This window comes from Lycorma delicatula, chromosome 6 (assembly GCF_047948215.1).
Source record: "Lycorma delicatula isolate Av1 chromosome 6, ASM4794821v1, whole genome shotgun sequence".
Classification (NCBI taxonomy): Eukaryota; Metazoa; Arthropoda; class Insecta; order Hemiptera; family Fulgoridae; genus Lycorma; species Lycorma delicatula.
The window spans coordinates 127,384,976-127,405,580 of NC_134460.1; the positions used below are offsets into that span (position 1 = coordinate 127,384,976).

Below are 20,605 nucleotides of genomic sequence, written 5' to 3' on the forward strand. Positions count from 1 at the left end.
AGGTCTACAGTTAGCACCTAATAAAACCTCCATAGTAGCGTTGGTCGGGAGAAGAAAACTGCGAGAAATGCAAATTAATGTTGTTGGGGCCAGTATTCCCACGTCGGGGTGCGTTAAGTACCTCGGCGTGCGGTTGGAGAGGAGCCGAAACTACAACGTCCACCTCCAGCAGACCTTGGCACGTACTGAGACAGTTGTTGATAATCTCGGTAAGCTTATGCGTAACAACAGAGGTCCTTGTGCTTCTAGACGACGTATAATACTGACAGTGGCTTCTTCTATCATATTTTATGCCTCTCTGCCTGGGTAGAGGCCCTTGAGAAGAAAAGGAATGTAGATAAAATATCATCGCTTCAAAGACGTGCTGCGTTGAACATTGCGGCCGCATACCGCACGGTTTCGCGAAACGCTATTGAGGTCATCTCCAGGATTCCCCCGGTGAAGCTGCGTGCATTGATGCTCCGGCGGGTTTATCTTGGTATAACTAAGATCGAGGCTAAGGACTTACTTCTGGCCGAGTGGCAGGAGGCCTGGAACACCTCACCTACTGGTGTATGGACGCGTAAATTAATTCCGAGAATAGATGTATGGATGCAGAGCGGACTGGGTGAGGTAGGTTTCTATATAACTTAGCTCCTTTCTGGACATGGCGAATTTGAAGCCTACTTGCATCGATTTAGCAGGAGAGCGTCTCCGCTATGCAGGTACTGCGATCTTGAAGATACCGTTGAGCACGCCATCTACCAATGCCAGAGGTGGGATGTGGTCAGACAAGGTCGGGTTAAGCTGGCTTTGTCCGCAAGAAACTGTTCCATACATGTTGACAGGAAGAACGGAATGGGACAAGGTAGTACACCTAGCAACTAGTATCCTGAAAACTAAAGCGAGGGAAGCTCGCTTCCCTCGCTTGGGACAGAGCCTGATTTAGGACCCAGATCAGTAAGAGGACTGAAGATCATCCAGCAAGGAATCAGTTCCATACAAAAGACCTGAGACTTAGGCGAAGAAAGTGATTTGAAGGTGAAGGGGCGAAGGACAGCCCCTTGAGAAACGTTGAGATATGAGTTTCAGTCAATAGGGTGCGGGTATACATACGCTCTTAATAACATCTAGCCGTACCCGTGAGAGTCCGACACTCCGCCATTTATGGGGGGTGCGTAAATGGCATTTCTCAGACTCATCGATAACAAAAAAAAAATAAATACTAAGTTGATAATATGTTTAATGAAAGATAATTTTGTTTTAATTCAGTTGTTATGTAATTTATCTATTGTTTTATAGTAGATATTTATTTATCTTTTAACTTTCTTTTTGTATTTTCCTGTTATTTTATTTATTGTTTAATTCTTTATTATATTTTCCAGAGATGTTAAAACATACTAATAGTTATTAATAAAATTATGTCAAAACAGAATTATCTTTTTATCCGTTATTGTCATTGTTATTAGTGTTATATTATCAAGTAAAACGTTAGGTAGAAAGTTTGTATTATTTTTTTATTAATACAATCAAAAGTGTTTCATCTAATAAATAATATTTTCAATAACAACTGAACCGTTTTAAGATAGCAACTTACCAATTAATAATTATGTCATTTTATTGTTACTCTATATGTTATTCAAGGTGATATCAAAACAGATATGAGCCGTTTTTTACCAGTCTCCATAACTCATGGCTTTTGTATATTTTTATTAAAAAAAATTTGTTTTTACAAATTTGGCATTAAAGGTTTCAAATATAATCATGAAAATTCAATTGAAACTTAAAAAATTAATACTAGTTGATAAAAATGTTTTTTTTTTTTTTTAAAAAACGTATTAAAATCGTCTAACAAAGTTGTTGGCTTCAGTAGATAAATCATTTATATCACAATTTACATACATATCTATGATTTTTCAATATTTTAACGTAAGTTTCGAACTGAATTAAGCTTGCTGAATTATTTACACCGAGAAATTTAATAATAATGTATATATAAGCACAATTAAAGGATTAATGATAAATTAAGAATACAACGGATTTGAACGCTGGAACTCTCTACTTCCAAATCAGCTGATTTGGGAATACGCGTTCACCACTAGACCAACCCAGTGGGTTCTCTATTATGATACTGTATCTCTTTTAAATGATTTATTTTTTCTACTGCATTACATTTTATCGCTTATAATGACAGAAGGAAGTGACTCATCAGTAACGTAGTTATATCTACATTGTAGCTACAGAAATATTTTGACGGTTCCTTTTGTGTTACATATGTACTGTAGTTCTTTTCTTTAACTTCTTTGTGTACCAGAGTATTTGCTTGTGAGCGTATCACATCGTGCGGGTACAGTATTTTATTTTACGTATTTTGTGTAATTCATTCAATAGTGATTTAATTATGACTTAGCAGGATGAATGGCGAAACTTATAAGGACATCGCTCAGAATTAGGCGTAGGTCAATCGACAATATCGGTCGAATGATATAGATCAAGTACTGTTAAAATGATTTAAGTACTAGAGGACTAATAATATACATATTAACGGCCCTATATTGCGAACGATTTTTCTGAAAAATTTCGGAAATTAAATTATTTCTGAAATTCGGAAATTGCTGAAATAATTAAATTATTATTTTTAATAATTGTTATTATTACTCTATTACAACATCCGTGTAGATGGCATATTAAAGTAGTACACTAAGCTACCTTCTTTCTTTTCCTGTTTAGCCTCCGGTAATTACCGTTCAGATAATACTTCATAGAATGAATGAGGATGTGATATGTATAAGTGTAAATAAAGTGTAGTCTTGTACAGTCTCAGTTCGACCATTCCTGAGATGTATGGTTAATTGAAACCCAACCTCCAAACAACATCAGCATCCGCAATCTAGTATTCAAATCCGTGTAAAAATAACTGACTTTACTAGGACTTGAAGGTTGGAACTCTCAACCACTAAGCTACCTAAACATCGGTTATGATCACCTAAAATCGTCGGTCCCTTGGAGGTCAATATGAACGATATTTACTGCATTTGGATCTTAGGATCCAAATAAGGATTAAGGATCTTAGGGGAAGGCACATCGGTTTGAATCAGACTTCATCTCCTTTTTTAACTATTTTAAAAAAAATTAAATATATTCATTTATTTAACCTCTTACTGTAAAAAAATTTACAATGAATAATAATTCTGATATATATATATATATCAGAAGTTATTAATGAAATAAAATTTTATTCGTTTTAAAAAAAAATCGTAGTAATTTAGTAGGCGTAAGGAAGTCATGTCATGTATACATTAGATTTTTAAAATTTGGCAGTAGTTTATAAAGGTTAACATTTTTAAAAAAATTTAAAAGTAAATTGTAATTTAAAAATAAAAATAAATTTCTAGTACGGATTTTTCTTGAAGTCTGTTTTTTAAATCAATTTAGTTCATATTCCAATCATTTATCAAAGATCAATTGAGAAATATTAAAAAAAAAAAAAATCAGGAAAAGGGTGAAACATTAACACAATTTTCTTTTTTCTTTCTTAATGTGTACGTTGCACTCTGTTCAACTAGTGAACAATAAGCAACCCCTCTCCCCGACCGTATGAGATGGGATGGTTAAGGAGGCCGACTATTCCTGAGAGATATGGTTAATTGAGTCCTAACCACCAAATTATACCGGTATCCAGCGTTTAATATTTAAATCCGTAAAAAAGCAACTAACCTTTACTAGGATTTGAACCTCACAACTTTTGATTTCGAAAATCAGCTGTTAAATAATTGATTTGCGACGAAGAATTAATTACTAGACCAGCCCGGTGAGAATTTTTTTTTTTTGTTTAAAAAGTGCTTGTAATTAATCAATGATGAATTTATAAATAATTACAGTTTGAGACTGTTATGCCGAAAAGACAGTTTCTGTAAAAAACGAGCCATACCAACTAGAAACATTTTGGAGATTAGTATACTAGAGAATACCAGTAACAACTCTGGTTTGTGTTGTAAGTGTATTTTGTTTAATATTCATTACCTAAAGATTGTTCGATATAAGATTCACAATATTAATTATCGTACTGTGATTTGGTTTACAGCTTTTCATAGGAGGTTAAAATATCAAAATAATAAATAATAATATCAAAATAATAATAATAAAATAATACGAACGCGAATAAATATTTAAGTCAACTCATTTTTGATGAAATTACATTTTTTTAGTTTAATCTTGGGATTACTTAATTTTTGGATTAATATTTACGGTCATTAATATTGACTAGTGTCTGAGGGACTCAATTTATAAATTATTCAAATTTCTTTTTAAAATTAATGCAATTATATTATCAGTAAATGAAAGGTTACACTTCATCGGGAGCTTATACCTAAATGTCTTTTCACAATATGTCTAATCTATAGAAATATATGATTTTCCGATTTCGATCTATTTCGTAAAACTAACTTAGCAAATACAATTAATTAAACATGCGAACACTGGATTCTGTTTAACTTTGGTACGATAAGATAGAAGTCGGACAGAAATCTACAGATCAAGAAAGTTGTATCAGTTGTTTAATGTTGACGTCGATTTTGTCTCCCATGCACAATGTTTTTGGATTCAAAAGCATGATATTACTTCTGTATTGTTTTTTTTTTAAGTTTATCGCATTCCTAACATATTTTTCGTAACTGGACTGATCGTTATATAGTAACGTACAATTGGATCAGAGAACTTGTTAGTAAGTGCTAGAGTTTTAATTAAAAGCAAAGGAAACTTTTTTTTGATTAAAAAAACAGAAAACTTAATTTATACATTTAATAAATTTCAGCAATGAGAATGCCGAATGAATTTTTTAATATTAACAAAATAAAAAAAAGGTTATGATACCGTGTTTTACAACAGATTTTCGGTTGTCGTTCAAGTACGGTAGTTTATTTTGAATTTATCGGGTTGCTTGTAAGCAAGGAAGGTCGACGGTAGGCACGTCTGTTTGTTATTGGGTTTCAGTTCAGTTTTAGCGATCGGCCAGTAAAGGGCGTGCGGGCGGGCGCGCAAAGCCGATTTGTTTGTGTACAGTTCTCCTCTTCGCGTAAAACTTTGTTCTATAATATATATCTTTTTTTTCATATACAAGTGAATAGCCAATACTTGAACCCTTCCCAATTCCTACCGAACCCCCATTCCATCCTGCTACCCTTTGCATGAAATATATATATATTCGCAACACTCCATCCTATTTTCTTTTAAATAAAATAAAAATAATATCGATAAAACTGTAACCCACATTTCAATAAATAAAATCACTTCATTTTTATAAAATCTCTACTTAAAACATGTTTTTTTATTTCAATTTAAAATATTTATAGTAGGGTAATAATTGAAACAAATAAGTAGTATAATTAGATAACTGATTAATCCAGAGATCTTGACGTATTTAATTACCGTACTACATCAGTCAATGACCAGAGATTACAATAATTGTTCTGAGATACTAAAACAAATAAGTTTCAGTAACTGAATAAAAAAATTTTGTAGCAACGTGACCAATAAAGCTTTAATCTTTTTATTAATTTTTTGGGTTTTAATTAATAATATTATCACAAAACTTGTTTGGTTTAATTCAGGCATTATTTACAGTTATGCATAGTCTTTACCATCAGAATAGATGTTAGACTGGCTGATTAGAAGGTGAGTTAAGACTCATGTGGCAGATTAGAAAACGTGAATAAAATTCAGTTCTGTACACATTAATAACTCTCACGCACTTCGGTCCAGTTTCATTGTTTTGAACTCTAGGACAAAATAATGTAATATACTTAATAAATGGGCTGGACTGTGGAATAATAGAATATCAGAAAATTGTTTGTTACAGTCTAATCTAATGTTCAAGAAATGCAGAATTTCTCAGTTCTATAGAGACTGTGTATGTTGTGTGTGGATCATATGATTAAAATGGAAATAACAAGTTTAAATAATTAAATATATTTCACATGCTTTTTTCAATACACAAGAGAATCTTAAGAAAACTATAGGTTAAGAAAGGGCAAAAATACAAATACTACAAAGATCATGGGGTTAATGGGGAATAATATAAAAATGATATTTTATACAACTTCAGTATAGTTAGCAAGAAGATTTAATATTAATATTTGTAAATGGATGTTTTAACCTTTGAATCTGTTTCTTTGGTTACTTACTTCTTTTTTTGTTTAGCCTCTGATACCACTACAAGGTATTCAGAGGATGAATGAGGATGAAATGTATGAATATAAATGAAGTGTAGTCTTGTCTCAGATCAACCATTCCTGCAATGTGTGGTTAATTGAAACCAAACCACCAAAGAACACCAGTATCCATGATCTAGTTTTCAAATCCATATAAAAGTAATTGCCTTTTAAGAATTCTCTTTGAAATGTTGACTTTGAAATCAGTTGATTTCTGATGACTAGTTCACCACTAGACCAACCCATTGGGTTTTTCTTACTTACTCCATATACTGAAAAAACAAAATAGGGTAATAAGAAATGCATAAATTCAGACAGGTACTTGGCAAGAGTACTTTGCTGTTTGGCAGCTGGTCAATATTACAGATTTTAAGTTTATGATTAGTGTATCTCCTTTGGCTTTCTGCATAATTACATTGAAAACTTATTCAGCTATTTATTGTGCACTGTAAAACTGTGCTAAGATTGGAACCACTACAGCAGTTAACACTGTGCGACAGCTAATGAAATACACGGGTTTGATTCACAGTCCAAATTTGATGTCTAGTTGACTACTAACTTTGTACTTAAAATTTCATAAATACTTATATGAGCAATTATGGCTTTCAGTCTGGGACCATCAGACAAACTGTACTTCAAATAGACCTAGCGTATTTATTATGCTGATAGGAAGGAATTTGGCTGATGGAAGATGGTTACTTCGGTACTTACGTATTAACGCCACCGCAGCTACAGCTTTATTTAAAAACAAAGTAGTCAATCGGATTTCGGTGGAAAATGAACAGTCTCTTTATTAATTTTAATAAATGGTTATTTATTTTATAAATATAATTTAACCAAACTTAACCTATGCTCGCTTCGCTTGCTAACCTTGACTAATTAACACTGTAATTTTTTGAGTATTTATTTAATAAATTCAGTAATTATTGCAATTATTTATTATTTAAATAATCAAAACACTCTTGTTAATTAGTCAAGGTTAGTGAGCGAAGCGAGCATAGGTTAAGTTTGGTTAAATTATATTTATAAAATAAATAAATATAAATAACCATTTATTAAAATTAATAAAGAGACTGTTTTGAATCTATGTTAAACTCTATATCGGCCCATTTTCCACCGAAATCCGATTGACTACTTTGTTTTTAAATAAAGCTGTAGCTGCAGTGGAGTTAATACGTAAGTACCGTTACTTCTTAAAATAGAAGTGAAAGTAATATTAAAGAGAGTTAAGTAAAGAGAGAAAGTAATATAAAAGAGATGAGTGAAAAAAGTAGCTGAATAAAATCTGAACAAAATAATAATTGATAAAAAGAAGTTAGAGCTTAAGGGAATAGTAGAAATAAGTTTTGGTTGAATATGAAATGTATACAAACACAGGAGCAAAAAAAAAAATTGGTCAGCGAAATTAAGAAGACTAGGGACAAGGAAGATGTAATAATGAATTAAGAAAAGCAAAGGAAAAATGGGTTATCGATGAATGCTCAGATATAGAAGATTTTTTAAGAAAAGGACAGTATGAAGTTCTATATACAAAGTAAAAACAGTAACGTGAAGTTAGTGTTATATAAAGAGGACGATGTACTTAAAGGCGGAGGGAATAAAGAGCAGTTATTTCAATCTAACAAAAAGCCAAATGGTTTTTCTATACATCATCAGATTGAACTGAAAGAAGATAGTGAACTAAGATTTTCTTCCTTCTTTCTAATCAAAGAGGACTAAGCCAAGGTGCTGCTTTTATTCATGTCCTTGTTTAATATATGTGCTTAAGTAAAGATGTAATCAAAAAATTCTAAAAGAATATGAAGGAATCAGAATATGAGGAACGAGATTATATACAGTTTGTAGATAACACAGATTTGTTTAGATGATGAAACATACCATATTCAAATTTCAAAATTAGAAGATATTATGATAGAACTTGAAATAAAAATGATTGTTACGAAAACTAAACTAATGAGGGTAGCAAATAATAAGCCATTGAATGCCTGCATAAAAAAGAGGAAGAATTGAACAAGTAAAATAGTACTGATACTTATGTACCAGGTTAACGGTAGATTGAAAAAACAAAAAAAAAAAAAACAAGAAAAGAAATGAGTAAAGAAACATTCAACAGAATGAAACATTTATTATCCAGTAAGATGGAGCTATTGTTAAATAAATGGTCTGTGAATTGTTATATTTTGAGTGTATTTCTTTATAAATGTGAAATATACTTGCTAAGATAAAGAAAAAATATAGGAAGAAGAATGTGGCAGTGCGTAAGATTGGAGAAAATTAATGGACAGTTGAGTAAAAAATAAAGAAATAATAAGGATAATTAATGATAATAGAAGCTTAATCAGAACAATTCAGATTAGGAAAGATAAGCAGCTGGGATATATCATAAGAGAAGTATTCATTAAAACAAGCAAGCAATTGAAAAAAAGAGGTATTGGTAAAGAGTAAAAATTATATTAAATCTAAATAGAAATCAGGGTTGTCTTAAAATTTTAGCTGAGCACAAAGGAGAACGGAGATTGGATGGTGTAAGGAACCTGTCTAAGGACAGATAGCCTTGTCATAATGACTTAATTCATTTATGTATATATATGTATTTATTAATATATAAATATTATGTGATTTGTTGATTGCATTTGTATTTCATTTTACATAGAAGACTTTTAATACAATCTTTTTAAGACACTTAGGAAACTTCCCTTGTAGCAAACTTAGAAACAACTAAAATCCTATGTATAATTTTTCAATGGAAGTTTATTGTATAAATTTTGAATTCAATGGTTGTTCAAGAAACATACTTCCAGAATATTTTTTCAAGGCTATATTTTAGCTGATTTTTTGATGAAATTTTTAGGGTTCTTTTTTCCCATTTTGTAATGGTTAGAAAATTCTGTTATAACCTGGTCGTAGATTATAACTGATTCATGTTATACTTGTTAAATAAATTTTTGTTTTTTATAAAAAAAAAAAAAATAAATATACATGTTAAGTTAATGTGATTTTTGCTTTTAAGTGTATTATTTTCATACTGATTAATATTTATGTGTGAGAGCAAGAGCTTCTTGTTTAAGTATAATAATTAGCAATATTTTTTTTATGTATGTACGATTAATAAATGGTGAGATCTCTTATTCTAAGTTAGAATATGCGTCCAGTCTGTCCAATGTAATATTTATTTAAGTCATTGTAGTTTAATCTATTTATTATTGTGATTTTACAGATGAAAATGTGGTTTTTTAAATAGAGTGTGTGATACAAATTCAACATAAATGATACAAATTTAATTTACCTAAACAGTAAAATAAATTACAAACCAGTTGAAACTGACAAAAAGTTCCATAGGTATTAGTAGAAAAAATACTACGCTAATAAAAAAATAATTTTTTGGACACATACAAGTTTATTTTCTAAACGTTTCAAACCGAACTTTTTCATTATAACAAACTTTTCGTTTGTTATAATGAAACAAACGAATTTGTTTCATTATACTATTGAGTAAAGTACTTGAAAAAAAACTCTGTCTCATAAGTGCGCCAGAATGGCGATTTTTTTCGGTTTTAGTTAATCTTGAAAACGTACCCAAAAACCTAGTTTTTTGTTTCTAACTCCGGTTCCTGTGAACCGATTTGTTTGAAAATCAATAGAGCTCTATTCCCAATAGGTTTACATCACCCTACCATGTTTCATGAAAATTGGTTTATATTTGCGTCCGTTAGAACTGAAAAAAACTTAAACATATAACATAGGACGAGTATGTATAAACATGGCGGTGCATAGTAGCGACTTCCAAATTCTTTGGAAATAGATTTGAAAAGATCTTATGAAAATATATGCCACAATAAAGTAAAATATTTTGTTAAATTAAAATCTGCTTTAAAATTAATTTTTCAGTATAGCTGTTCTGTAATTCTATAAGACTATCTTTTAAATTTAATTAAATATTTATTACAAATATAACACTAATTTTAGAAGTTTTTTTTTTTAGTTAACTTTAAATTAGCAGTATTTTCCTAGAACATTCGGACTTGAACGAGACGTTTTACCTTACAGCCGTTTCTCAAACACTATATTTTCAAAATAAATAAATAGACGCTAAAACAAATACAGGATTTTCGTGAACTATTACGTATTTTATAAATATTACTATTGGGCTGAATAAATATTTTATACTTTCATAAATAATGAAAATGCTCTTTTAATACTTGATTAGTTGTTTTAAAACAGTAAAGCTTTGTTTTAGAAATCCTTTTGAATTCTGATTTCCGTTTAAAATAACGAATCTCTATCAGAAAATTTGAAGTACCATGCATATATATATATATTTTACATTAGCGTTATTAAAACGTGTGTACCATGGAATTACATGAAATTTTGTACCAAATTTAGTCTACAATCCAGGGTTTCTGAAGTTTTATTGTATTTTTACCGTGGTAAATTTAATTTAAATTGGTATTGTATTTTTGCAATGGTAAACGTACGAAAAGAAAAGATAAAAAATTAGTCAATATATGAAATATAATTAATTAATTATTATTTAAATATACCTTATAGAATTATTTAACTGTGTAATAAGTTATATGTTTAAAAGATATTTAATTATGTTAAAAAAATTACGACTGCCTATTTTATTTTGGTTTATAAAGAAGAAATTTGACTTAATATATATCTTAATATTTCTTTTTTTTTGTGCTTATAAGTGAAACAACTTGGAAGATATCAGCAACGCTTCCTTTAGAAATATTATTAATGAAGAGGTAGAGAAAATTTAAAAAAAAAATTGAGAGGATGGTAAGCGAAGGCATTAGCATAGCCTCCTCTTAATATTCAATTAGTCTTTAATCTATGAGCTAAGTTAAGTCCACACAATTCTGCACTTCAGTTCTTCTTTCTTCCTACTCCCACACCTCCTATTTTCTCACTCAACCTCTTTACCTCTTCTAACAAGTTAAAATGTTCATCTACTACCACTACCCTACCGCCGTCATCAAATCTCCCTCTATACATCCGTTTCCCTTACTACTACTCTCTTGTTCTATTCTCTGTCTCTATCCATTTTCCTCTTTCTCTCATATACTTACCGGTTTTCCACCTTTTCCTCTTTCATTCATTCTGTTCTCAAATAACTGATTTAAGAAGACCGACTCACTCAAGTCACTCTACTCGTTTCGGTAAAGGAATTTTGGAGGAGGTAGGTTTGGGTTTAATTTTAAGACTCCTTTGAAAAGGATTAAAATTTTACACGTAATATTATTTGCATAGTAAATAAAGCCATTTTCTACTTATTCCGTTTCCTTGTATCGTATCCTATTATACTAAAACGAGAAAGAAAAGTATTACAATAAAGAAATAAATCGGGTAAAATTTGATGAAAATATTTCTTTTTTAATTTATAAAAAAAAATCAAAAGAATAAAAACTATGAAAATTTGTTAAATGTGTCTTGTAAAGGATTATTTTTGCAGTATAATTATGATTGTGAAAGATTAATATTAAGAAAAATGGACAAATAAATTTAAAGGCATTTAAAACGTGGGTACAGAGGATTATGGAAAAACGGGTGGATAACAAGGTGAAAAATAAAGAAAAACTATATAGAGAAAAAAATAAGAATAGAAGTTTAATTAGAACGAGGAAATCTAGCTTTTTGGGGAAAATCATTAGAGGGGAAGGATTAATTAAAATATTGTTAAAAGGATTAAAGGAGAAGGTGGAAAGAAAGTAGAAAGGAAAAGGATAAAAATTATAGACGCTCTAAAAGAAAATAGGAGCTATCAGGAACCTTAAATAAAACTGAAAATAGAAGAAAGTAGAAACGGAGATGGAACAAAGTACAGGATAATTGTATAAAGAAATAAAAACTTTATTTTGTTTGGATATTAATTGAACAATTTTTTTATTTCTAATTCGATATACTGTTTGAATAAATAAATGTGCCAGTAAAATATAACATAAAATAATGAAAAAGTTAAATATTGTGAATATGCACATTAAAAAACAAAAAAAAATTCTGAATTACAAGAAATTGAAAAAATATCTTGGCTAATTTTTTGCCTTATTTTTGCAAATAATGTCATCTTGCTTTTGTTAGATTTATAGAAGATAAACAAAAATAATTAATAACAAAGAAAAAACATAGGCAGTAATTAATTAAAAATATTATGAAAATTTTCTTATTAAGTAAAATGTGTTGTATAATTAATGTTTTTAATAATTATTTAATAAAAATATATATATATATTAAAAAAAAAAACTGCTTACGGATTTTCAAAAATTCAAATAAATTTTGCCATTAACATCTTGACTATTTTTATTTGTAACGTTCAGCCTGATTTTTTCATTACATTTTTCAAATTATTCATTTCTTTAATTTTAACTTTCAATCTTATATTCAAATGATTTTTAATATAAAATTTATAAGATTTTTTTTAATAATTCGATGAATTCTTATTCGGTAGCTCAGAAAGATAACAATTTTAATTTTCGGTACTTTAACTGTTCAGCTCAAAGAAAAAGGTATGCTAAAATGTAAAAAAGTAAATTCAAAACCTAAAGAAACTAATCGAAACCTATATGGGTATTTCAAATGTTAAACGATCATCATCAGTAGCGTAAAGAGCATTAGACTTAGTTTTTTCTATTGTTTTAATTTATTACCGTAAACTACTAAGTAATTATATTCTTCTCTTGATTTTAATCTAACCTCATAGTCGTAATAGCGTAGTTTTAATTACAAATTTAAACGTAGGAGGTAAAATTTAAATAAATTTCATCTGTTCGTTACTATCAATTTATTACTATGTTTTTTAATAAATGAATACGAATATAAGTATAAAAAATATAGGAAAACAATATGAATATATTTAAATATTCTGATGTTTGCTGGTAATCTAATTTATAATTGTGTAAGTCAAATGATTATACGGAACTCAGGTCTTATCGAATAATGGAATCATATTACTAACAAAAAAAAAATTACAGGAAAATATAACAAATTATTTAAAATTAGGTTAGATAGAATAGGATCTAACATAACAGATATACTATTTCATTTACTAAAAATTCTTCTATTTAAATAATAAAAAATATTAAGCCACAGTAAATATACCTGGTTGAAATAAACTACAATGAATCAATAAATTATCAGAATAAACCACGACTGCAACTGCTGCACAATATTTACTGCAGTCCAGAATATAGGTCATTAAAAATTCTACTGCAATTGTAAATTGATTCATAATTTTATAAAGTGAGTTACATTTTATTCAAACGTTATTAAACTTTAAATTGACTACTAGTTTTTATTTAAATCAAATGATTAAAAAAAAATATTTATCTGTATACATTACTAGCAGAAAAGCCTTTACAGTTTAAAATTACATTAATCAGATAAAAAAATATAAGAAAATAATTTGATCTAAAAATATAGATACTAAGTTAATTATTTTTCTTTTTCTATGATTTATTTATAATATCAATTTCGCTATAAAAAGTTGGGTATTAAAAACTATTACAACTACTCAAACGTTGATTTACTTTAAATAAACATTGTTCACATTATACATAAAACAATATGAAAGTTTTTTCAATAAAAAAAATTCAAAAAATGTAATGAAAAAATTCCAGTAATTATTCTGCTCATTTATAATTCTATATACTTCTTAATAGATTCTTTGTAAATGTTACTGTAAAAGAACCACTGAAAACAAAATCTGTTTTCTTTTGTACAATAGAAATAAAATTGGAATGAAAAATGAAAACATTTTTAAAATGAGTGTTTTACATCAAAATTTTACTATTTAGAGGTAAGGCGCACTGAATGAAATTAATTACGCACTGAAAGAAAAAATAATGAAACATAATTAATTTGTTGATTTATATATCTGTCTCAATATTTATTATATTGTAACAAGACCGGTACAACGGACCTGAGTAACGGTATCCTGCCAATTAAGAAAAAAGTAGTAGAAAATATAATAATGAGAGGAGTCTAGAAAGGGGCTAAAAGAACCCCTTTTAGTAAAGGTAACAGGCCCGTTTAACAATCGTCCTTTGTAATACTGCCCGCTGACACACCTAAACATAAGTTGTTCCGTGAGAAGAGTTACCGGACCAAGGTTAGGAATTCATGTGAATGAAAGGGCTCGGTCGATCGTTCTCATGCTCAACTGGGGTCTGGTCCGAAAGGTAAAGAAGATAGGAGTAAATACTCCGGAAAAGACCAATTGACAATTAGTTCTGCGAGATGTCAGTCTGCGAGGAGATTCTGCGAGAGAGTATTCCGCGAGGAGGACAGTTAAAAAACGAATCTCTAGTGAGTACAAAATTGGATGCGAGTAAGGTGACGTCACAAGTAACTGTAGTACATGAAAACAAGAAGTGGTTCGGTGAGTCACTGTCAGACGATATGTGAAAGAGATAATGTACTAAATTTCATTCATAAACTGTTTGGGTAGTTTTATTTGTGAACAGCAAAGGTATTTTCAGAGAAAGAACTTTATAATTCTCTTACCTATTGTACTATTTTTGTTCATACATGAGTAGTAGTTAAAAGTGTTAAGAATAGCGGTTAAGCTAATGTCTTTCGTCAATGGAACTGATTTATATTGAACTACCTGTAAATAAATCCTGACAATTACTGTAAATTCTGTTTTGTATGTAATCGCTCTTTGTTATTATTCTGATTATTATTGTGGTTGTGATTACTTTTTTAATTATTTGTTTTATTGTCGTTTATTATTATTATCACTATTCTCCATCATTATTATTGATTTGTCTTGTTTTATTTGTCTTTAAACCAATAAATTGTAATTATATAAACATTTTCAATTGCCAGTCTCTCAATATCTTGAACGAGCCGCGACCACGCGAGAATATTTATGAAGCAGATATATCACCTAAAATACAAGAATTAGAATTGTTTTATCTAAGAGCAACGATATCACAATAAAAAGATTCCGTGTAGTGAACAGAATAAAGGAACTCTGCGTGAAGGTATGTATATTTGACTCAATGAAAACAGAAGAGTGGAACTAATTTCTTTAAAACTTTCCCAGAAAAATAAATATCAGTCCTGGAAAGCCTAGACTGGTCTACTTATTTTTAAGAATGAATAAGCTGTTTTGAGTGATCTGTTATTCATATCAGGTCGCCTGTATGTTTTGTAGTTATTGCATGTAATAAAAAATATAAAAAAAATTACAAAATAAAATAAACTTCTTACGAACCATAGGAACGATTAATATTATCTCAAAAAAAATGATTTTCTTTTAGTATAATCAGTAATTCTATAGTTTTTTCTGGTTGGGTTTAACATATCGCCCTCATTTTTTTACTAGCAATCAATGCCCAAAACTTTAAAATTTTGAAGAAACTAAGACAGTTTTCCACTGACAAATTATTTTAGCTTTTTAAAGTAGTTATATTTTAAATTTATATTGCTTAACAACCATTTTTCAACGTTTTTTTCAAAAGTTACAAAATAATCCACACTGATGTACGCCAACAACCAGATGAATAGAAACTTTTAAATTAAAAAATACCTATTTCTAACACTAATTTATTCAATTAAACTATATTTATAGAGATTTTAAATTAATAAATGAACTACTAATTTGTTATAAAAAATATTACTGTTTTTGAAAAATTAAATTAGCGGTAAAAAACCATTGTATTCTGAAATATTCACGGTACATTTTACATTTAGAGAAATAATATCAGAGCAATTAGAATTAAAGTAAATAGCAGTTAATTTTAGATATACATTCTCTAAATTGCAATTACTATGTAAATTGTTAACTAATCATGCTTTTAAACATAAATGGTATTTTATGATTTCTCCCATCACACAAAAACAATGATTGATGTAGATAAACAGTATTGAAATTAATTTTGTGATGATATTTCTCTTCCATTTTTTTATTCTAGTTAGTAATAGTCTTTTTTTTAAAATAAATAAAAATATAAATCCAACAGACTTAGTTTAAGAAATAAGGAGAAAAATTATAATTTTCAGGCATTTCGTCAATTTAAAATTAGGCTTTGTAATTAAAGACAAAAAATAAATGTTATAAAAAAAATTTGGCTGGAAATTTAGAAATTATAGTTAGTTTATAATTAGTATGTTAGTCAAAAAGGAGTAACATATGGCACGATAAAATAAAATTAGTATATATGTAAATTTTAAACAAAAGTCTTATTGATTCTTATACGTTATTAAAATCAATCATTATTAAGAATATGTAAAAAAAAAGAAACTAAAAAAAAACTGACAACAACCAAAATAATTGAAGTTGTAGGTGAAGAGAGGAAAAGATGGTTAAAAGAGACACAAAAATGGAGAAAGTTAGTGTAAAAATAGAGAAATCATAATAAATAAATCACTGTAAGATGCAGAAAAGAAAACCTTAACTGTATGAAAGTAGTTTAAGGAGGAGAGGTAGGTTGGTACAAAATGGAAAGAGTAGATAAATAAAACGAAGATGGTGAAATGAGGAGGTGGAAGAATGCAGAGAAAAAAGGAGGTTCAGGAAAGTTGAAGAAAAAGGACGACAGGAAGAAAATGAATAAAGAGAGAGCATAGAAGACGAACAGTAAAAATAGAAGAAAAGGAAGAAAGTCAAAATCTAATTTATTTACTTTGATAAAAGTATATTGCTATGAAATTAACTAAAGTACAAATAGAAGTAAGTAATCAATAAAATATTTATTTGCTAAAAGAAGTACAAAATGATTGTTTATTTGTTGTGACTGAATAACAATAAAATTTCTTTATTTAGTCGTGTAACGTGATCCGGAGGAGGTCGGAGAAAAAGATAGAGTGAGGAGAATTTATAAACCACTACTTCCATTCTTCATCATCCGATTGATGACGTCACACACTTACAAATCTACCCCTTCCCTGCATAGCTACCTCTATCTGCTCGACAATCTTTACTGTCCCTCCAGCCACCGCAGAATCGTCTCGGTACCATTCGTTTTTTCCCGCAACAGTTCACGATTCAATTTTGCCACTAAAGAAGAAGAAGAATTCTATTATAATTTATGAGATTCCTTCTTCTGCGCTCATGCATTCCAAATCCTTCTTTTATTTTCTTAAGAAATATTTTACTCTCTTTTTTTTTTGTAATTTCAGATAATTTATCTCCTTCTTTGTGATTTTTCAGATATTTCTGTTTTAATGAATGTGTTCCTATTCCTCTCATACATTTTTCATTTAAAATCTTTTGTGCCGCAAAATATATAGGTTAATTAATTTTTGATCATTTCAAAGTAAAAGGCGTTAGGCAGGCGGTGTCTACCGTTTTGGAATAAAGACAAAAATTCATTTCTGTTCTCTTATACTTTGCAAAAAAAAAAAAAAATTACAGGATAAAACTTCACTTCTGATCAATTCAAGCCTCTTTAAAGTTTTTTTACATAAAAAATATGCAAAGTATTCATTTTTAAATAGTATTAAATGAAAATTATAAAGGGACATACGTACGTAAAATAATTTAAGACAAAAAAATTCAATCTTCTAAAAAAAAAAAAAAAAATGAAAATATATTCTTTATAAAATAAAATCAATAAGAATTTCTGATTACAGCACATTTGATCGAACCGTATAATGTTTTTAATGAATATTTTTAAACATTATTTTTAAAGTTTACAAGTTAATTTCAGTTTTATTATTCGGCAGATTTTTTCCCTTCACTTCGAAGTTACATTTTCTAAATTATTAAAAATCAGAATATAAAATAGACAGATGCTATAGTTCCTAAAAAGATTCTGTTTTAGTTAAAATAAATATACAACATAAATTAAATTCATATAACTCTTACATTCAAGACCGTGTTTTTTTTTCGTTTGGACCAGTACCCTTTTTTAACTAACTTGATTTCTCCTTCAGGGAAAATTTTCTTCATCTTGGTTTTCCTGAAAACTCTTGAAATTTTAAATTTTATTTCTGAAAGTATTTCGGTCCAAAACTTCTTCTTCTTCTTTAATATTTAATTCTTTTAGATCTCTTTCGATCTCTCGAAACCAATTATTATTTTTAGTTTTTAATCTAGAAAGATAATTAAAAATTATTTTTGTTAATCTCTTGTCCGCTATATTTTTAACTGTATCTAAAAGCTTAATTTGTTTTTTATAGAGTCAATCCGTTATTTTTTCAAATTTCTGGTAGATTTCTTCATTTTATTTTAAAATATTTGGATTATTTTTCCATTTAGATTTTTAAATCTTTCTTCAAATTTTCCTTTCTTTTTTAATTATTTTTCCAGACTTGATTCTTTGACTGTCATCATTGTTTCTGCAGCATATAAGCATTCTGTTTTACTGGTTATGTTGTAGTGTTTAAATTTTACATGAAAATAAAGAAATTTTTTGTTATATATGTTTCCGGTTAGTAAATAGGATAGTTGGTTTTTATTTTATTTCTGAATTGGATCTTTCTAGGGCGTTAAACATTTTTTTTTGTTTTTGTTATAGATGAGTCTGAGAAATGCCATTTACCCCCCCCCCCCCCCATAAATGTTTGTGTCGGATGCGCACGGGTCCGGCTAGATATTATTATGTGTACCCGCACCCTACCGACAAAAACTCATATCTCACCTTTTCTCCTCCTCCGGGGTCGGTCCTGCAGTTTAAGCATTGCGCGGGCCCAGGAGGTGCCTTTAGGGTCCAGAGTCCCCGAGGGCGTTAAACTGGATTTACTTTCCGGCTGAAAATTAAAATTTCAACTATTTGAATTTTACTGTAGTTTGCTTTTAAAGATTTCAGTTTCTTTTTTAAAAATATTCGTCATACATTCTGTTTTTTTTTCATAGGAAGTTTGTAATTCCTTATTTTCTGTGATTTATTTTAAAGTTACAAACTGGATTTTTTCTACATCAAAATTGTTTGCGATTTTTGCCAGAGGGTCCGAAAAGGGAAAACAATCTATCTCTAGATTATTCTTTTTGTAACCAATTCTTGTTTTTTCATCTTATTTAGTTTCAAAGCTCTTCCCCATTATTTTAGACTTTATCTCGAATACAGATAAAAGAAGACTGGATACAATTCTTTGCCTTGCATTACGCTTTTTTTGAATTTAAATGGTTCATTTAGAAAGCCATGGGCCGTGTTTTACAATAAAATATAAATCTTAAGAATATTCTAGCGATTTATCGAAGAAATAAAATCAGTACTTAACAGTTTGTAAAAAAAAAAAAAATATATAAATGACTTAACATATACGAGTATAGACAACTATAACACAGTTATAAATTAAAATTACGGTTAACATAAAATCTTATCATGTTATGTTATATTAGGAGGTTCCATTCCAGGTTTTATTTACTCAATAGCTTTCTGTGCAAACAACGGAAAGGAAGTAAAAGTTCCAAGGTAAATTCATGAACAGAAACGACCAAACATATTTAGGATACGGTTAATATCGAGAAGATGTAAAGAATAGTGTAAAAAAGTGGATGTAAGAAACGGACTATATTTTACTCTTTTTCTGTTTTGTAGAAAGATGGGAAAACTAGACAAACAAGCTCTTGAGAAATGATTCAAGGCTTTCCCAGGCAATGGGTATCCATCACACTCATAAGCCACCCAGAGATCGGAAAATTAATTCTCAGAGTGAGAGCAGCCAATTAGAAATCGATTCTTTTTTATGTCGACCAGCTCATATCTATTCCTAAAAAAATATTTTTTCCTGATACTGCAGAGAAGCCTGAGTATAGATTAAAACTTCCTTAAGGAAATCCTTTACGTATCCTTATAATTGTCTGGTGTAAGATAATATTCAACAGAAATATCAACTACACATCTAGACTCCCGCTGGAGTGTAAATTCAGATAAAAATTAAAAACAAAATTTATTTTGTAAGATTAAAAGAAATAAGAAAGAATTTAACCCGGTCTACTGGTAAACTCATCGTCGTTAATCAGCTGATTTTGAAGTCGAAGTTCTCAGGTTCAAATCCTAATAAAGGTAATAAAGGTACTTTTATTGGGATTTGAATACTAGGTCGTGGATACCGGTGTTCTTTGGTGGTTGGGTTTCAATTAACCACACGTCTCAGGAGTAGTTCACCTGAGTTTGTTCAAGACTACAAATTTACCGGTACAGTTACATTACACTGATAAGTCGCTAATGACTTTAATTGTTGATGCGATTATAAATAAAAGTATTAAAAATATAAAAAAAATTAAAAAATTTGGTTTATTAAATGCAATAATATATAATCCAGAAGTTTTACTCAGAGATGAAAAGTTTGTTGTAAAAATACAAAGAATATATTTTTAATTTTACCATTATAATTTCGGACCTTTTTTTTCTAACTTCCAGGTCCACATTTAAGTATTGCTTCAGAGAATGAGATGAATGATTCGTAGCGTGTGTTAAAATGCCATGCCGACCGGAATTCGAACCCGGGATCTCTGAGTGAAA

General features: G+C 29.1%; 1 protein-coding gene across 1 annotated transcript in view; it reads right to left on the reverse strand.

The window, feature by feature from the left end:
* Positions 1-20,605, reverse strand: part of LOC142326931 (junctional adhesion molecule 2A-like) — a gene marked incomplete at its 5' end in the record, with an annotated part of 106,834 nt that overhangs the window by 49,165 nt on the left and 37,064 nt on the right. The window lies entirely within an intron of this gene.